This window comes from Bos grunniens, chromosome 23, assembly GCF_055505025.1.
Source record: "Bos grunniens cultivar Pamir isolate PY7600 chromosome 23, Bosgru_T2T1.0, whole genome shotgun sequence".
NCBI lineage: Eukaryota > Metazoa > Chordata > Mammalia > Artiodactyla > Bovidae > Bos > Bos grunniens.
In genome coordinates, this window is record NC_141187.1 from 3,100,946 (window position 1) to 3,119,235 (window position 18,290).

At 38.4% G+C, this 18,290-nt stretch overlaps 1 pseudogene; it reads right to left on the minus strand.

Moving 5' to 3' along the window:
• Positions 1 to 6,324: 6,324 nt before the first annotated feature.
• LOC147346506 (tRNA (carboxymethyluridine(34)-5-O)-methyltransferase ALKBH8 pseudogene) lies at positions 6,325 to 7,772 on the minus strand (annotated as a pseudogene).
• Between the last annotated feature and the right edge of the window lie 10,518 nt (positions 7,773 to 18,290).

Sequence of the window (18,290 nt, forward strand, 5' to 3'; positions counted from 1 at the left end):
TCACTCAGTCATGTCTGACTCTTTGTGACCCCATGAATCACAGCACACCAGGCCTCCCTGTCCATCACCAACTCCCGGAGTTTACTCAAACTCACATCCATCGACTCAGCGATGCCATCCAGCCATCTCATCCTCTGTCGTCCCCTTCTACTCCTGCCCTCAATCCCTCCCAGCATCAGGGTCTTTTCCAATGAGTCAACTCTTCGCATGAAGTGGCCAAACTACTGGAGTTTCAGCTTTAGCATCATTCCTTCCAAAGAAATCCCAGGGCTGATTTTCAGAATGGACTGGTTGGGTTTCCTTGCAATCCAAGGGACTCTCAAAAGTCTTCTCCAACACCACAGTTCAAAAGCATGAATTCTTCGGCCCTCAGCTTTCTTCACAGTCCAACTCTCACATCCATACGTGACCACTGGAAAAACCATAGCCTTGATTAGATGGGCCTTTGTTGACAAAGTAATGTCTCTGCTTTTCAATATGCTATATAGATTAGTCATAACTTTCCTTCCAAGGAGTAAACGTCTTTTAATTTCATGGCTGTAATCACCATCTGCAGTGATTTTGGAGACCAAAAAATAAAGTCTGAAACTGTTTCCCCGTCTATTTGCCATGAAGTGATGGGACCAGATGCCATGATCTTCGTTTTCTGAGTGTTGAGCTTTAAGCCAACTTTTTCACTCTCCTCTTTCATTTTCATCAAGAGGCTTTTTAGTTCCTCTTCACTTTCTACCAAAAGGGTCATGTCATCTGTATATCTGAAGTTATTGATATTTCTCCCAGCAATCTGGATTCCAGCTTGTGCTTTTTCCAGCCCAGAATTTCTCATGATGTACTCTGCATATAAGTTAAATAAGCAGGGTGACAATATACAGCCTTGACGTACTCCTTTTCCTATTTGGAACCAGTCTGTTGTTTCCATGCCAGGTTCTAACTGTTGCTTCCTAACCTGCATACAGGTTTCTCAGGTGGTCTGGTATTCCCATCACTTTCAGAATTTTCCACAGTTTACTGTGATCCACACAGTCAAAGGCTTTGGCATAGTCAATAGAGCAGAAATAGATGTTTTTTTTCTGGAACTCTCTTGCTTTTTCAATGATCCAGCGGATGTTGGCAATTTGATCTCTGCTTCCTCTGCCTTTTCTAAAACCAGCTTGAACATCTGGAAGTTCACGGTTCACATACTACTGAAGCCTGGCTTGGAGAATTTTGAGCATTACTTTACTAGCATGTGAGATAAGTGCAATTGTGCGGTAGTTTGAGCATTCTTTGGCATTGCCTTTCTTTGGGATTGGAATGAAAACTGACCTTTTCCAGTCCTGTGGCCATTGTTGAGTTTTCCAAATTTGGTGGCATATTGAGGGCAGCACTTCCACAGCATCACCTTTCAGGATTTGAAATAGGTTAACTGGAATTCCACCACCTCCACTAGCTTTGTTTATAGTGATGCTTTCCAAGCCCCACTTGACTTCACATTCCAGGATGTCTGGCTCTAGGTGAGTGATCATACCATTGTGATTATCTTGGTCATAAAGATCTATTTTGTACAGTTCTTCTTCTTGCCACCTCTTCTTAATATCTTCTACTTCTGTTAGATCCATACCATTTCTATCCTTTCTTTGCATGAAATGTTCCCTTGGTATCTCTAATTTTCTTGAAGAGATATCTAGTCCTTCGCATTCTGTTGTTTTCCTTTATTTCTTTGCATTGATCACTGAAGAAGGCTTTCTTATCTCTTCTTGCTATTCTTTGGAACTCTGCATTCAGATACTTATATCTTTCCTTTTTTCCTTTGCTTTTTACTTCTCTTCATTACACAGTTATTTGTAAAGCCTCTCCAGACAGCCATTTTGCTTTTTTGCATTTCTTTTCCATGGGGATGGTCTTGAACCCTGTCTCCTGTACAATGTCAAGAACCTCCATCCATAGTTCATCAGGCACTCTATCTATCAGATCTAGTCCCTTAAATCTATTTCTCACTTTCACGGTATAATCATAAGGGATTTGATTTAGGTCATACCTTAATGGTCTAGTGGTTTTCCCTACTTTCTTCAATTTAAGTCTGAATTTGACAATAAGGAGCTCATGATCTGAGCCACAGTCACCTCCCAGTCTTGTTTTTGCTGACTGTATAGCGCTTCTCCATCTTTGGCTGCAAAGAATATAATCAATCTGATTTCAGTGTTGACCATCTTGTGATGTCCATGTGTAGAGTCTTCTCTTGTGTTGTTGGAAGAGGGTGTTATGACCAGTGCATTTTCTTGGCAAAACTCTGTTAGACTTTGCCCTGCTTCACTCCATATTCCAAGGCCAAATTTTCCTGTTACTCCAGGTGTTTCTTGACTTCTTACTTTTGCATTCCAATCCCCTATAATGAAAAGGACATCTTTTTTGGGTGTTAGTTCTGTAAGGTCTTGTAGGTCTTCATAGAACCATTCAACTTCAGCTTCTTCAGTGTTACTGGTTGGGGCATAGACTTGGATTACTGTGATATTGAATGGTTTGCCTTGGAAACAAACAGAGATCATTCTGTCGTTTTTGAGATTGCATCCAAGTACTACATTTCAGACTCTTTTGTTGACCATGATGGCTACTCCATTTCTTCTAAGGGATTCCTCCCACAGTAGTAGATATAATGGTCATCTGAGATAAATTCACCCATTCCTGTCCATTTTAGTTCACTGATTCCTAGAATGTCAACGTTCACTCTTGCCATCTCCTGTTTGACCACTTCCAATTTGCCTTGATTCATGGACCTAACATTCCAGGTTCCTATGCAATATTGCTCTTTATAGCATTGGACCTTGCTTCTATCACCAGTCACATCCACAGCTGGGTATTGTTTTTGCTTTGGCTCTATCCCTTCATTCTTTCTGGAGTTATTTCTTTCCTGATCTCCAGTAGCATATTGGGGACCTACCGACCTGGGGAGTTCCTCTTTCAGTATCCCATCATTTTGCCTTTTCATATGTTCATGGGGTTCTCAAGGCAAGAATACTGAAGTGGTTTGCCATTCCCTTCTCTAGTGGACCACATTCTGTCAGACCTCTCCACCATGACCTGTCTGTCTTGGGTAGCCCACGGGCATGGCTTAGTTTCATTGAGTTAGACAAGGCTGTGGTACTTGTGTGATTAGATTGACTAGTTTTCTGTGATTATGGTTTCAGTGTGTCTGCCCTCTGATGCCCTCTTGCAACATCTGTTATATTACTTGGGTTTCTCTTACCTTGGACGTGGGGTATCTCTTCACAGCTGCTCCAGCAAAGCTCAGCCACTGCTCTTTACCTTGGATGAGGAGTATCTCCTTTCTGCCGCCCCTCCTGACCTTGAACATGGAATAGCTCCTCGAGGCCCTCCTGCGCCCTTGCAGCCACTGCTCCTTGGATATGGGGTTGCTCCTCCTGGCCATTGCCCATGGCTTCGGGCGAAGGGTAGCTCCTCTTGGCCACCGCCCCTGGCCTCGGGTGTGGAGTAGCTCCTCCAGGTTGATCCTGCGCTGTCGCAGCCTGGCATTCCCAGCCACTACCCCTGACCTCAGACGGGGGGTAGCTCCTCCTGGCCGCCACCCTTGACCTTGGACATGGCGTACCTCCTCTCACCAGATGTTTGATTAAAAAAATAAAATAAAATGAACTGTTTCAAGACTGACTGGGCATAGAGAACAGACTTGTGCTTACCAAGTTGAGGGAGGAATGGAATGGGAGTTTGGGGTTAGAACATGCAAACTATTGTATATAGGATGGACTAACAATAAGGCCCTACTGCATAGTATAGTGGAGAAGGCAATGGCAACCCACTCCAGTACTCTTGCCTGGAAAATCCTGTGGACGGGGGAGCCTGGTAGGCTGCAGTCCATGGGGTCGCTAAGAGTTGGACATGACTAAATGACTTCACTTTCACTTTTCACTTTCATGCATTGGAGATGGAAATGGCAACCCATTCTTGCCTGGAGAATCCCAGGGACAGAGGAGCCTGGTGGGCTGCCGTCTATGGGATCACACAGAGTCAGACACGACTGAAGCGACTTAGCAGCAGCAGCAGCAGCATAGTATAGGGAACTATAGGGAACTCTATTCAATATCCTGTGATAAACCATAATGGAAAAGAATGTAAAAAAGGTATAAAGGACTCATGCTGCTATACAGTAAAAATTAACCCAATGTTGTAAAACGAATAGACTTCAATTAAAAAAATTAAATCATCTACTTGAAAGACTCAATAAAGGGGACAATTTATTTGCTCAAAAAAATAAAAAAGAAAGAACTGTTTCATATGTTTGTAATTACAAAATGCCTTGTTGAGATAGATCAAAGTATACCACCCTCCTCTTCATGTTACAGACAGGGAATGTGAGTTTATTACTATCTTTTTGTGGATGGATAGCAATGCCTAAAGTTTTAGTTACTGGTTCATTTAACTTCTTTTCTGTTTTAAGGACTAGATGGCTTTATCACTGATCTAAATAGCAAAACTTTATTGTTTTATATTATATGTAGTCTGAAAAAAAGTGGAGATACAAAAAAAAAAGCAAAGAGATTGGCAAATTAACTTTTCAGCTAGAACTAGTAGACTGGGCAGTTTCTGACTACTGAGGAGTTGATTTTCTTAAAAGCGTGAAAATGCCTACTTCACCCTCCCAAAAACTATCATGGGACAATTTTAATTCACTCTCTAGGGAAAGAAACATTTCCCCATTATGTGGAGAAATTTATTTTTTGGTTCATGTATAGTTGATTTACAATGTTATGTTCATTTCTTCTGTACAACAAAGTGATTCAGATATATATATCTTTTTCATATTCTTTTCCATTATGGTTTGTCATAGGATATTGACTATAGTTCCTTGTGCCATACAGTAGGACCTTCTTGTTTATCCATTCTATATATTCTAGTTCTTCTTGTTCCATCCACTAATTTCAAACTTTCAATCCACCCCTCCCCTATTCTTCTCCCCCTTGGCAACGGTAAGTCTGTCCTCTAGATCTGTGAGTCTGTTTCTGCTTGGTAGATGAGTTCATTTGGATCATAGTTTAGATTCCACAATATAATAAGTGAAATCGTATGATATTTTTCATTCTCTTTTTGACTTATTCCACTTAGTATGATAATCCCTAGGTCCATCCATGTTGCTGCAAATGGCATTATTTCTTTCTTTTTTTATGGCTGAATAGTATTCAGTATATATGTACTATATTTTCTTTTATCCATTCACCTATCAATGGGCATTTACTTTGCTTCCATGTCTTGGTTGTTGTAAATAATGCTACAATGAACTCTGAAATACATGTATCATTTTAAATTAGTTTTGTCCAGATATATGCCCAGGAGTGGGATTGCTGGATCATATGGTAGTTCTTTTGCAGCGTTTTGAGGGACCTCCATACTGTTCTCCATAGTGGCTTCATCAATTTACATTCCGACCAATAGTGTAGGAGGGTTCCCTTTTCTTAATGTGGAGAAGTTTAAAGGGCATTTAGTCGCCATCAGCAACATGAACACTAAGAAACAGCCATTGAAATTCACTCATTCATTAAAACACGTTTTTGTGCTGTCCCTATGAACCAGAGAGTTCTAGGTTCAGGGAATATGACTATGACTATGAAGTCACTCAGTCGTGTCCGACTCTTTGTGACCCCATGGACTACACAGCCCACCAGGCTCCTCTGTCCATGGAATTTTCTAGGCAAGAATACTGAAGTGGGTTGTCATTCCCTTCTCCAGGGGATTTTCCTGATCCAGGGATCAAACCCGTGTCCTGCATTGTTTATTGTCTGTCTTTCCTGCTAGAATATAAGCTCAACAAGGGCATCAACTTTATATTTTTATTATTCACTGTTCACCTCCCAGAACTTAAAATAGTGACTGGTATATTGTACAGTTCAGTAAGTTTTTATTGGATGAAAACCCCTACCTTAATGTATGGGTACTACCCAACTGACTAAAATTTTACTAAGTACCTATGATGTGTCAAGCCCTGTGCTAGTAAAGTGCAGTGACAGAGTGGTTATCATCTGTGATTTTACAGAGCTAACAATCACAGATAAAATTTCAGACAATTTTCTACTGAACAGGAATATTTTATTATTGATAAAATGTTATGTGATTACTTCATTAAGATTCTACATAATTTAGTTCATTTAGTGACACTTTATAACAAAAGTTTATCTTCAAAATGCTGTACTCTTACCTTAAGGTCCCAAATATTTCACAAACTACTTCAGTTACTTTTAAAAACCATCCCTGTTCCTCCATCACAGATTAAGTGATGTCAGCAATAGTAGTAGACTGAATATATCCTAACTAGTCTCTACTTTCAAATTTCTCCCAGGCACTCTCCTTTGATACTTTTCCACACATTTTCTCTTTAATTAAAAAATATAGGTAATTTAATATCACTTTTTAAAAAAACATTGAGCACTTCTTCCCTATATATAATATGTTCATAGAGATAATCAGACCTTTTGAAGAATTACACACCAGTTCCCCTGATCATAGTAACTTTGCAGTATGCTAATATTACTCAAAGTCTGGCAGGCAGCTTCCAATTCTCCCTCACAAAATACATGGTAATAATGATGAAACACAGGACCTGGGTCACGGGATCCTAATGGACCTAATGGCTCAACATGCTTGTCCTTACCAGGATTTCCCTTAAAGTGCCAGGGAACCAGTAAGTCTTGAGAATGAAAAGAAGTCCTGTTAGTATGAATAGGCAACTTGGAATTAGCAACATTCCTTGAATTACATCCTCCATCTTGAAAGTCATTTATGGAGGAGACAGAATGTGCTGAGTCTTGATTGCCTACATTAGGCAACTGCTTCACAAGCAACTCTTGCACTGATGTATCATTGCTGATTTCCTCTTTCATGTTTTGGCTAGTTCTGTTTTCTCTAAGATACTTGGACTTCTTCTTATTATATTCTTGCACCATAGCCCAAACATAGATGAGTGCCTTCCCATCAGGTCTTAGGAGTCAAACAAGTTCTTGGAGAGCTGCCACTCTATGCTCTGCTGTAGCAAAATGATGAATAACAGCAATGGAAATGCAAGCATCACAAGATCCACTGTGAATTGGTACTGCCAAAGCATCACAGACAAAGGCCTGATACTGCCTATCTCTACAAATGTCCACAAGGTTTTGGCTATGATCACAGCTAATCATATATAACTCCTTATTGATGCCAAGATACTTTCCATTCCACATCCAATATCAGCAACTAATGAACCACTTGGCAAAGCTTTCAAAAACTCTACCATATGTGGCCAAGGGGTGTGTCTCATGCTGCTGAAGTTCCTAGCAATTTCTTCATAAACCCGATGGACATAATCTTGCTCCAGTTGTAATAAAGAAGCCTAGAGCTTCTTTATTACTCTCTGGAAATGATGCAGGAGTATCTTTCATCTGGCTATCACAGGCCAAAGGGTAACTACAATTATAAGGTGTTTGTTTCACTTTTCTAAACATAAATGATGTCCGTATTCCCCTCTTGTTTAAAGTCAAGTCTTCAACATCACTGGTGATAATTCCACTTTTGTGACCTTTGGATGCTTGAACAGTATCACATTTTCTGGGTGTGATTCCATGGGTCCAAAGGTATCTAGATTCTCCTGTTATAACCAGCAAACTCCGACAAGGCAGCATAACTGGCACTGTCATACCATCTGGGTGCTTAAAATCCATGACAATCTCTGATCCCAAACTGAGAGAAACGATCTCTTCCTCAAAATAGTGGTAAACATATTTTAGAGAGAAATGAGCAGACTTTGAATACATAAACAAATATATGTAATTGTTAGGGGAGACATTAGGAAGTGATTGGTAGAATATAAAAGAAAACTCAAGCAGAATGAGGGGATGAGTGGGCCCTTTGTTATGCTGCTGGTGAGTAATTGTGTGTAAACCCCTTGGGTGAAACAGTGTCCTAGGCAGAAAGAACAATGTGGGCAGAGAAATAGGCTTGGCAGATTCAAGGAATTGTCAGAAGAATAAAGTGCCTGGAATAAGCAGCTGTAGGACATAGAATCAATTTAAAATATTGAAGTACAAAACTAATTGGTTGGGACTGGTCATCCATGATACACAGACACGAGAAAGTATCTGCATTTACAAATGTTATTAAGAGTCTTAAATTACGTGTAGACTACATGTACTTTTTATCACTAACTGAGGCATTTGCTGTTAAACCATTCAGTGTATCCTATTTCAGTCGTTTGAGTGGATTCTACAAGAGACTCTGCAGGTTATGGACCCATAACCTAAAATTTGTGAAACATCAATTCTAATTTGTACTTCAGAGGATTTCTACGAGGAAAATGGGGAAAATCAAACCAAATATGCAAGTGTAGGGTACTTGGTAATCTACCTTTCTTTGGCAAACAATTTATAGTACTAGTTTTCTACCTACGATGATTTCATTATAAACAATCTTTGTTTGAGTACTTCTCACATCAATCTACTCTCTAGCATTATTGGAAGATATATTGATATTTAAATCCATTTTATTCAAAACCAGTTTTGTAGTAAAAATGCTCTTTATTAAATGAAAGCTATTATTAAAGGAATTCTCATGTACATTATTTGAGTTTATTTAATGATGTATTGAAACAGTTTTTTAATTTATAATAGACAATCAATTTCTCATCAGTAAATCACATCTTCATATAAAAGCTCTTGTCTGAGATATGGTCCTGGATGTGGACTTGACATCAACACATTAAGACTTGGCATCCTTTCCTACTTATATTATTGGAGCATTCATTAGGATATACTGCAAACAAATGAAAGATTGTCTACCAGTTTTGTGAAAAATATTTTTAAAAAAAAAAACCCCGATACATTTACAACAGAGTAGTCACCTTAGCTCTTCTTCAATCTAGTTGACAGGAACATTAAATATTTACACATCTGGTCTTTAGGTGTACATAATATGTTCATTTAAAATCTAAAGAAACTGTTTAGTCCTACCGATATTTAAAGCAATGTGTGTTTTATTTCCATCTGAGAAATTTTGCAAGTCAGTTTCATGCAAGCATCCCACAGTGAACACAATGTGCTAAGTTTCAGTGACTCTGGTTCTGAGGAAAGATTGTGACTTTATATTATTTCAGGCCATTTTTTTTCTAATTAGTTTATGCTTCCAACTCAGCACTAGAGCTTGGTTACAAGGGCAGTGTGTGTTTAAAACTTAAAAACTATCTCCAGTTTTTAAGACCTTTTTGGTGGGTAGCATTTCATATATATCCACTATGCAGCTTATTTCTTGCCTGCAAAACTTACATAAAGATGATTCTAACTTTTTCTTTAAATTTGATAGTTGCCTTGATAGCACTGCTATGTCTCTTAGGAAGAAGCTTTGAGAAATAAAGCTTTGTAATTTTTAAAGATCCACTGACAATTATTTACCATCTGTAAATGTGCTGTAAAACTTAACAAAAACTGAAAAGTTTCTTAATGGCTAGGAGCATTCTTGTAGGGATTCAGAGTAAATTTTAAGTTTGGAATGAAACCTCTTTTCTGAGATGCTCCATACAGACCTGGACATAATTTTCCAAGGTATTAGAATATTATGTCCTATTTGTTTGTCTCTACTTTTCCACCAATAATTTCCTCTGTGATGCATGATATATATTGGAGGATACACACACCATAACAGAGGATGACAACAAAAGGCACTTTCGAAATTAATACAGCATCACACACTGCTCCACATATCCTAAATGCCAAGAGTAAAAGACCTTTATTTTCTAACTTTTTCTAATTTTCATGCACTTTCTTCTTCCCTAAATGCCTCACAAGCTTTATCATAGGTGGGCTTTGTTTACCTACAAATTTGTGTTTTTTGTTAAATAAGGTGACTTTTCAAAGTGACAAAAGACCTGCATTGCTATTGTGCTACTTTGAAGCCTGTTGCTTAAAGTGTTCTTTTTTAAAACCGAAACACAGATAAATTGTGTGGTATAAGAGTAAAATCTTCCTGAGCCCTGTCTCCCTGTGGTATTCTATGAGCTCTCCGTGGTTTGGATTAGATCCAGATTCCTGTTTCTGACATCATGATTGATTCTCTGCTCCCTGGCACACAGCACGTGCCCCTGACCCAAACATCAAATGTTTATCTGACCTTCTGCATCTGTGCTGTGACAGGCTTCACTTTGGGAATGTCTTCCAGCTAATTTGTATGCTAGGTGTTAACCAGATGTCTGGTATTAGGAGAGAGGATGGCTCAAAATTTACCTAGAGATTGGATGCCTGTGATGACTATTTTTCTAAACTAAAAATTGAGACAAATTGGTTGACAAATATGAATAAACTTGTGGGCATAAAGGGAGGTAATATTTTAAAATAGAACCATCCTGGAAAAATGCAAAATAGGAAATTTAGACACACAAACATACCCAAGAACACACACACACACACACACACACACACACACACACATACATCCTTGGTTAAATGCATAGCCACTCTGTTCTTCTCAAGAGAAATTAGCAATGATCAATCAATCTCTGATCAAGAATTATTGCTGATCATAAATTACCACTCATCAATGACAATTTTCAAAGTTTATTCTGTATAGAGCTATCTACACATTGTGTGAGACTTCCATTTCAGACTGTTTAATTTGCACAGGTTTTTCTTTATTCATCTTTAAAATGTATAGATATTTTCCTATTAATCCAGTAAGTCTAATTATTTTAATTTTATATTTATATAAAACAGTTTACTAATTTTATAGTAAAGAAAAATCTGAAGCCTTTTACCACTGAGATCTCACATTTATTTTTTGAGTTCCAAGCACTCAAACTATATACAGTATTGTATTTGGTTCATTAGGAGAATATTAAAAATATTATTTTGATCATGTAGGTATATAATAATTTTATGATATATTAAACATTAAAGAAATTATAAATTCCTGGCATCATCCTGAAATATTTTCTGTAAACACACACACACACAACATATATACATATTTGTTTATATCTACTTAAAAGCATAGATCAATTTTTTAAGAGTTATTATATTGGTCTTAAGGAGTAACTATACCCAACTAGCTTAAAAAGCAATTGCTTCAGTCAAGGCAAGGATTTCACAGTATCAGATCAGATCAGATCAGTCGCTCAGTCGTGTCCGACTCTTTGCGACCCCATGAATCGCAGCACGCCAGGCCTCCCTGTCCATCACCACCTCCCGGAGTTCACTCAGACTCACGTCCATTGAGTCAGTGATGCCATCCAGCCATCTCATCCTCTGTCGTCCCCTTCTCCTCCTGCCCCCAATCCCTCCCAGCAGCAGAGTCTTTTCCAATGAGTCAACTCTTTGCATGAGGTTGCCAAAGTACTGGAGTTTCAGCTTTAGCATCATTCCTTCCAAAGAAATCCCAGGGCTGATCTCCTTCAGAATGGACTGGTTGGATCTCCTAAAGTATTTCAAATAATTTATGCTCAGTTTGAAGATTTCTTAAGGGTCCACACAGACAGCTGCAAGTTGTCTTGGAGAAACTATAATGAAGATAATTCTTATGAGACCTTCTTCTATATGGAAAAAATAATACAGGCTTGACATTCATGCATGCAATGTATTTTTAAGGTGACATTTACACAATTCTGTTCTTGCTAATAAAAAGTTACAACCCAAAAACAAAAGTTCTTCTATGGTACAATATAACTGAAAAGGCCTAATGCTCCAATTTATATACTTCAACTCATTCTTTAAACAAATTAGTATTATCCTAATGGAAATATTTTTAAATAATCCAGTATGTACAGCACCAAAATATATATTTATCTAAGAAAATTTAGAAGATGGTCAAATGTGATTTCACAAAAGAAACAAAAAGATAAATATACATTGCTTCAGGTTTTATTAATGGTAAGAAATGAGCACACTGTATGCACGTTTGTATCCTGGGTCTGAACACAGACCAAAAGCTGTGCTTATATAACCGTGTTGTCAATAACACACCTTGTGTAGCAGCATGGACTCTGGATTGCAAGATCAAATGGAAGCAACTTGAAAAGCCAATGAGGGGAAAAGGAAAAGGAATAAGTTCAAGAAAAGGCTTATTCTCAAGGTCAAAACTTAATTCCATCAGTTCACAAATTCAAGTATTTAAAAAATATTTTATTTTGGTACTGAAGTTTAGAGTTTGAGCACCTATTCTGTCAGGCAGATAAAAAATAAATTAACATCTATTGTTCATGACCATCTCTTCTACCTGCCATTGGCTTCTGTGATGTAACTCAGGTCTACCCCACACAGTGCCTAGGCTGGGTTTCCTGGTACCTTCATACCACCCTGTACAGAGACTCCAGCAGCCAACATAGAGAGTGCAGATGCAGACAATTCTTGCTGCTCTTGAAACACTGGCTCTTTGTTTCCATGAGGTTAGATTCTTCTTTTTTTTCTTTTCTTTTTTTTTTTAATTTTTATTGGAGAATATTCATTTTGGAATGTTGTGTTAGTGTCTGCTGTACAGCAAAATGAATCAGCCATATGTAAACATATAGCTCCTCTTTTTTGGACTTCCTTCCCATTTTAGATCACCACAGAGCATTAAGTAGAATTTACTATACATCAAATTCTGCTTTATTGACTAGCCTTTGACTCTGTGGATCACAACAAACTGGAAAATTCTTAAAGAGATGGGAATACCAGACCACTTTACCTGCCTTCTGAGAAATCTGTATGCAGGTCAAGAAGCAACAGTTAGAACCAAACATGGAACAGACTGGTTCCAAATTGGGAAAGGAGTATGTCAAGGCTGTATATGGTCACCCTACTTATTAAGCTTAAATGCAGAGTACATCATGGGAAATGCCAGGCTGGATAGAGCACAAGCTGGAATCAGGATTGCTGGGAGAAATATCAATAACCTCAGATATGCAGATGACACCACCCTTATGGCAGAGAGTGAAGAGAAACTAAAGAGCCTCTTGATGAAAGTGAAATAGGAGAGTGAAAAAACTGGCTTAACCACTATTGCAATGAAAAGAATAAAATACTTAGGAATAAGCTAAGCTGAGTCACTTCAATCGTGTCCGATTCTGTGTGACCCCATAGATGGCAGCCCAACCAGGCTCCCTGTCCCTGGGATTCTCCAGGCAAGAACACTGGAGTGGGTTGCCATTTCCTTCTCCAATGCATGAAAGTGAAAAGTGAAAGTGAAATCGCTCAGTTGTGTCCGACTCTTAGTGACTCCATGGACTGCAGCCTACCAGGCTCCTCTTCCCATGGGATTTTCCAGGCAAGAGTACTGGAGTGTGTCACCAGTGCCTTCTCCATACAGATGGCTAACAAACACATGAAAAGATGTTCAACATCACTCATTATTAGAGAAATGCAAATCAAAACCACAATGAGGTACCATTTCATGCCAGTCAGAATGGCTGCTATCCAAAAGTCTACAAGCAATAAATGCTGGAGAGGGTGTGGAGAAAAGGGAACCCTCTTACACTGTTGGTGGGAATGTAAACTAGTACAGCCACTATGGAGAACAGTGTGGAGATTCCTTAAAAAACTGGAAATAGAACTGCCATATGAACCAGCAATCCCACTGCTGGTCATACACACCGAGGAAACCAGAACAGAAAGGGACACGTGTACCTCAATGTTCATTGCAGCAGTGTTTATAATAGCCAGGACATGGAAGCAACCCAGATGTCCATCAGCAGACGAATGGATAAGAAATCTGTGGTACATAAACACAATCGAGTATTATTCAGCCATTAAAAGAATACATTTGAATCAGTTCTAATGAGGTGGATGAAACTGGAGCCCATTATACAGAGTGAAGTAAGCCAGAAAGAAAAACACACCAATACAGTATACTAATGCATATATATTGAATTTAGAAAGATAGTAACAATAACCCTGTATGCGAGACAGAAAAAGAGACACAGATGTATAGAACAGTCTTTTGGACTCTGTGGGAAAGGTCGAGGGTGGGATGGTTTGGGAGAATGGCATTGAAACATGTATATTATCATATGTGAAACAGATTGCCAGTCCAGGTTTGATGCATGATACAGGGTGCTTGGGGTTGGTGCACTGGGATGACCCAGAGGGATGGGATAGGGAGGAAGGTGGGAGGGGGGTTCAGGATGGGGAACACATGTACACCCGTGGTGGATTCATGTCAATGTATGACAAAACCAATACAATATTGTAAAGTAATCAGCCTCCAAAAATAAATAAATAAAGTGAAGAAAAAAAAAACTTTAAAAAAAATCTCAACATTCAGAAAACTAAGATCATGATCTCTGGTCCCATCACTTCATGGCAAATAGATGGGGAAACAATGGAAACAGTGACAGACTTTATTTTCTTGGTCTCCAAAATCACTGCAGCTGATGACTGCAGCCATGAAATTAAAAGACGCTTGCTCCTTGGAAGAAAAGCTATGACCAAACTAGACAGTATATTAAAATGCAGATACACTATTTTGTCAACAAAGGTCTATCTTGTCAAAGCTATGTTTTTTCCAGTAGTCATGTATGGATGTGAGAGTTGGACTATAAAGAAAGCTGAGCGCTGAAGAATTGATGCTTTTGAATTGTGGTGTTGGAGAAGACTCTTGAGAGTCCCTTGGACTGCAAACAGTTTCAACCAGTCCATCCTGAATGAAATCTGTCCTGAATTATTTATTATGTTGAAGCTGAAACTCCAACACTTTGGTCAAATGTTTTGAAGAACTGACTCATTGGAAAAGACCCTGATGCTGGGAAAGATTGAAGGCAGGAGGGGAAGGGGACAACTGAGGTTGAGATGGTTGGATGCCATCACTGACTGAACGGACGTGAGTTTGAGTGAACTCTAGGAGTTGGTGATGGTCAGGCAAGCCTGGTGTGCTGTAGTCCATGCGATCACAAAGAGTCAGAGATGACTGAGTGACAGAAGTGAACTGAACTGTGCTATACAGTATGTTCTCATCAGTTTCTATTTTATACACAGAATTAATAGTGTATATGTGTCAATCCTAATCTCCCAAATCGCCCCACCCTCCTTTCCCCTCTTGCTATCCATACATTACTTCTCTACATGTGTCTCTATTTTTTCTTTTCAAAAACTCATCTTTACCATTTTTTTTTAGATTCCACATACAAGTATTAATACATGATATTTGTTTTTCTTATCAGCTTAGATCCTTGACACAGTTTTTTCTGGGTCATGTTACCTTCTTGGTGAGCTGCCCTGAATGTAAACCCACCAGCTTCTCCCTTATCCCACTTTCTCTCTCCCTCATCTCTTCTCCCTGAGAAAAATATCTTTTTAGACTGATGTGGTGAAGACTACTGAATGACAACTTCATGTAGGCTTGGTGATGCAGTGAAAAAAGAACTTGGACATTTGTGACTGTGGCCAAGCCAGAATTCCCTTGCCTGGCAGTATCCTGAGGAGACTGAAGACAGGCGGGGCCACCAGCCTCCCGCCATCGAGTCCCAGAATACAGGGAGGGACCCACAGTCCTGGCTTCCTCTCATCTGGTAGATTCTTCATTTCACACAGTCTCCTAAGACTTCTCAAGTTAGAAGCACCCTTTTGTGAAGCATGCCTCCTCTTAATGTGTTTGTTCCATGCCCCAAATTTTTATTCCAGTTGGTAATAAACCAAATTGAAAGGAACCAGACAAATCTGAGTCAACTTCCTCCACAGACTTGGTACTGTGCCAGGTTTGGGGGTCTAATCCAGCTCACTTTATTATTCCAGATCCATCCTCTCCCCACTCTCAGCTATGAGTTTTAGAAACAGAATGTAGACTGTATGCTGCCTTGAGTAGAAAATAAAATATGATGAGTGAAATTAAGAAAAATGAAAGTTTAAGATATTAATCTTAAACTTTTATCCCACTAGTTCAAGTAAAAGAGAAAACACCTCTATGCCATAGAAAATGAGAATAAGGTACTCAGGTGCTTTTATTCATTAAATTTACAAGAGATAGAAACATATATATATATATATATATATACATATACACACATATATATATAATTATACATATATATATTTATATAATTATAAAAGAATTCTTATATTATTTCTCATATTCAGCAAGAACAAAGATGCAAGAAGTTACTTTTTAAGAAAACAACAATTCACCAGTAAGCCTGTCTTGTTTCTGAATGATCTTAATTGATAATTCAATTGATATCAAAGATTTGGAACCTGTCTAGTTTAGATCTGGTAGAACTGTAGAACATATGTATTTCTTTTATAAACCTATGACATTCCTCTATATCTATTTTTTTCATGTTCTCTGTTTATGCCTATTTTTTCATGTTCTCTTCCATTTTTTTTCTTCCCGAAACCTGCCATGGAAAGGACATTAACACATTTATGTCACACTTAGAAAACAACTCAGTGAGCAGGGAAGTTATGTTTAATGATGAGCAAATATTTCTGCAGTCTCAAGCCTCCTGTCAGGGTCCACCTCTATGCCTCTTTTCTAAGGAACACAGCATATTTCCAATTTCAGACCAGCAATTTTTCCAGTAACAAATTCTCTGATAAGGTTTTCTCTCTCCACAAATTTAAGAACCTTAATTTAGTTCCTCACTAATATATTTTGCTTAACATTAAACGGGGAATTCTACAAGATTAATTTAGTACTTTGCTTTGAGGGAAAATTCCAAGCAAGTAGAAGGAACTTACAGCTTACAAAGCCAGAAACATGTGCTACAGATATTGGGGACTCTGGACCTCAGTACATAGTTAGAATCTCTTCTCTCTCCCAACCTCCACTGTCCTGCCTATAAATAGAACTTGATAAATTCATTTTCATGCCCAAACCACAAAGATACAAGGAAATATATTTAAATTAAGTTTTCAATTTTTAAAAAGAACACAAATCCATGAAATCTGGGGACTGGAGGGAACAGAAGCTCTTTACCAAAAATATAAGATAGATAATGAGAGTAGTCTTTAACTTAAAGGTTATTTTCAACATTTTAGTTAATTAAATGCTGCATTCACATATGCTAAGTCACTCAGTCATGTCTGGCTCTTTGTGACTCTATGGACTGTAGCCAGCCAGGCTCCTCTGTCCGTGGGATTTTCAAAAAATAAATAAATAAATAAAATAAGAATACTGGAGTTGGTTGCCATGCCCTCTTACAGGGGATCCTTCTGACTCAGGAACTGAACCTGCATCTCTTAGTCTTCTGCATTAGCAGGTGGGTTCTTTACCAGTAGTGCCACATAGGAAACCCAACTGAATGGTAATAACCTCATATATGGATAGGAAGAGAGTGTGGTAAAAAACACAGTGACTTAGGTTTGATCCTCTCAATTTTCTGTGGTGATGTGGCTCGATTTGTCCAAGTATGCTTGGAGATGGTGCCAAGCCACATGCAAAGTAAATCACAGGTGTGTTAGCCATGAATATTCAGATAAAGGAATGAGTTTCAACAGCTGGGTTACATAATCTAATCGGGTTATCATTATCTTAAAAATGGATATTTTCATTAAGTTTTCATGTAATTTTTGTATCAATCATGTTTTTGGAAATCATCTAATGTTTGTAATGGTATCCTAAAGGGGTTTGTTTTGAGGTATGCTCTTGAGAGTCCCTTGGACTGCAAGGAGATCCAAGCAGTCCATTCTGAAGGAGATCAGCCCTGGGATTTCTTTGGAAGGAATGATGCTAAAGCTGAAACTCCAGTACTTTAGCCACCTCATGGGAAGAGTTGACTCATTGGAAAAGACTCTGATGCTGGGAGGGATTGGGGGCAGGAGGAGAAGGGGATGACAGAAGATGAGATGGCTGGATGGCATCACTGACTCGATGAACGTGAGTCTGAGTGAACTCCAGGAGTTGGTGATGGACAGGGAGGCCTGGCGTGCTGCGATTCATGGGGTTGCAAAGAGTCGGACACGACTGAGCGACTGAACTGAACTGAACAGAACATGGTTCACATTAGCCTGAATTAGGACAGAAATGTTATTATGGTTACAGTAATTGGCATATTTTTATGAATTCATTTTCTAATTTAGTCCCTGTTCAATTTCCCTACTCACACTACAGTAGTGGCATGATTTATTACTGTAAGTTATTTTCATTATTATTAAATTTAATTGATTTTGCTCCTATACCCAGATGTGAATAGCATCAGGCTTCTAATCTAATAACACAGATTGTTTGGGAAACATGTTCTGTCAATTAGAGACATTTTGTAATAGAAACAATAAAAAGAATCATTAGTGAAAAGTAGTTTGCCTGTCAGTTTACTTGACACTAGTTAATCAAAGGTGTTTTGAAACTGTAGTCATTAATAAACTTTTCTTGCCTTTATATCA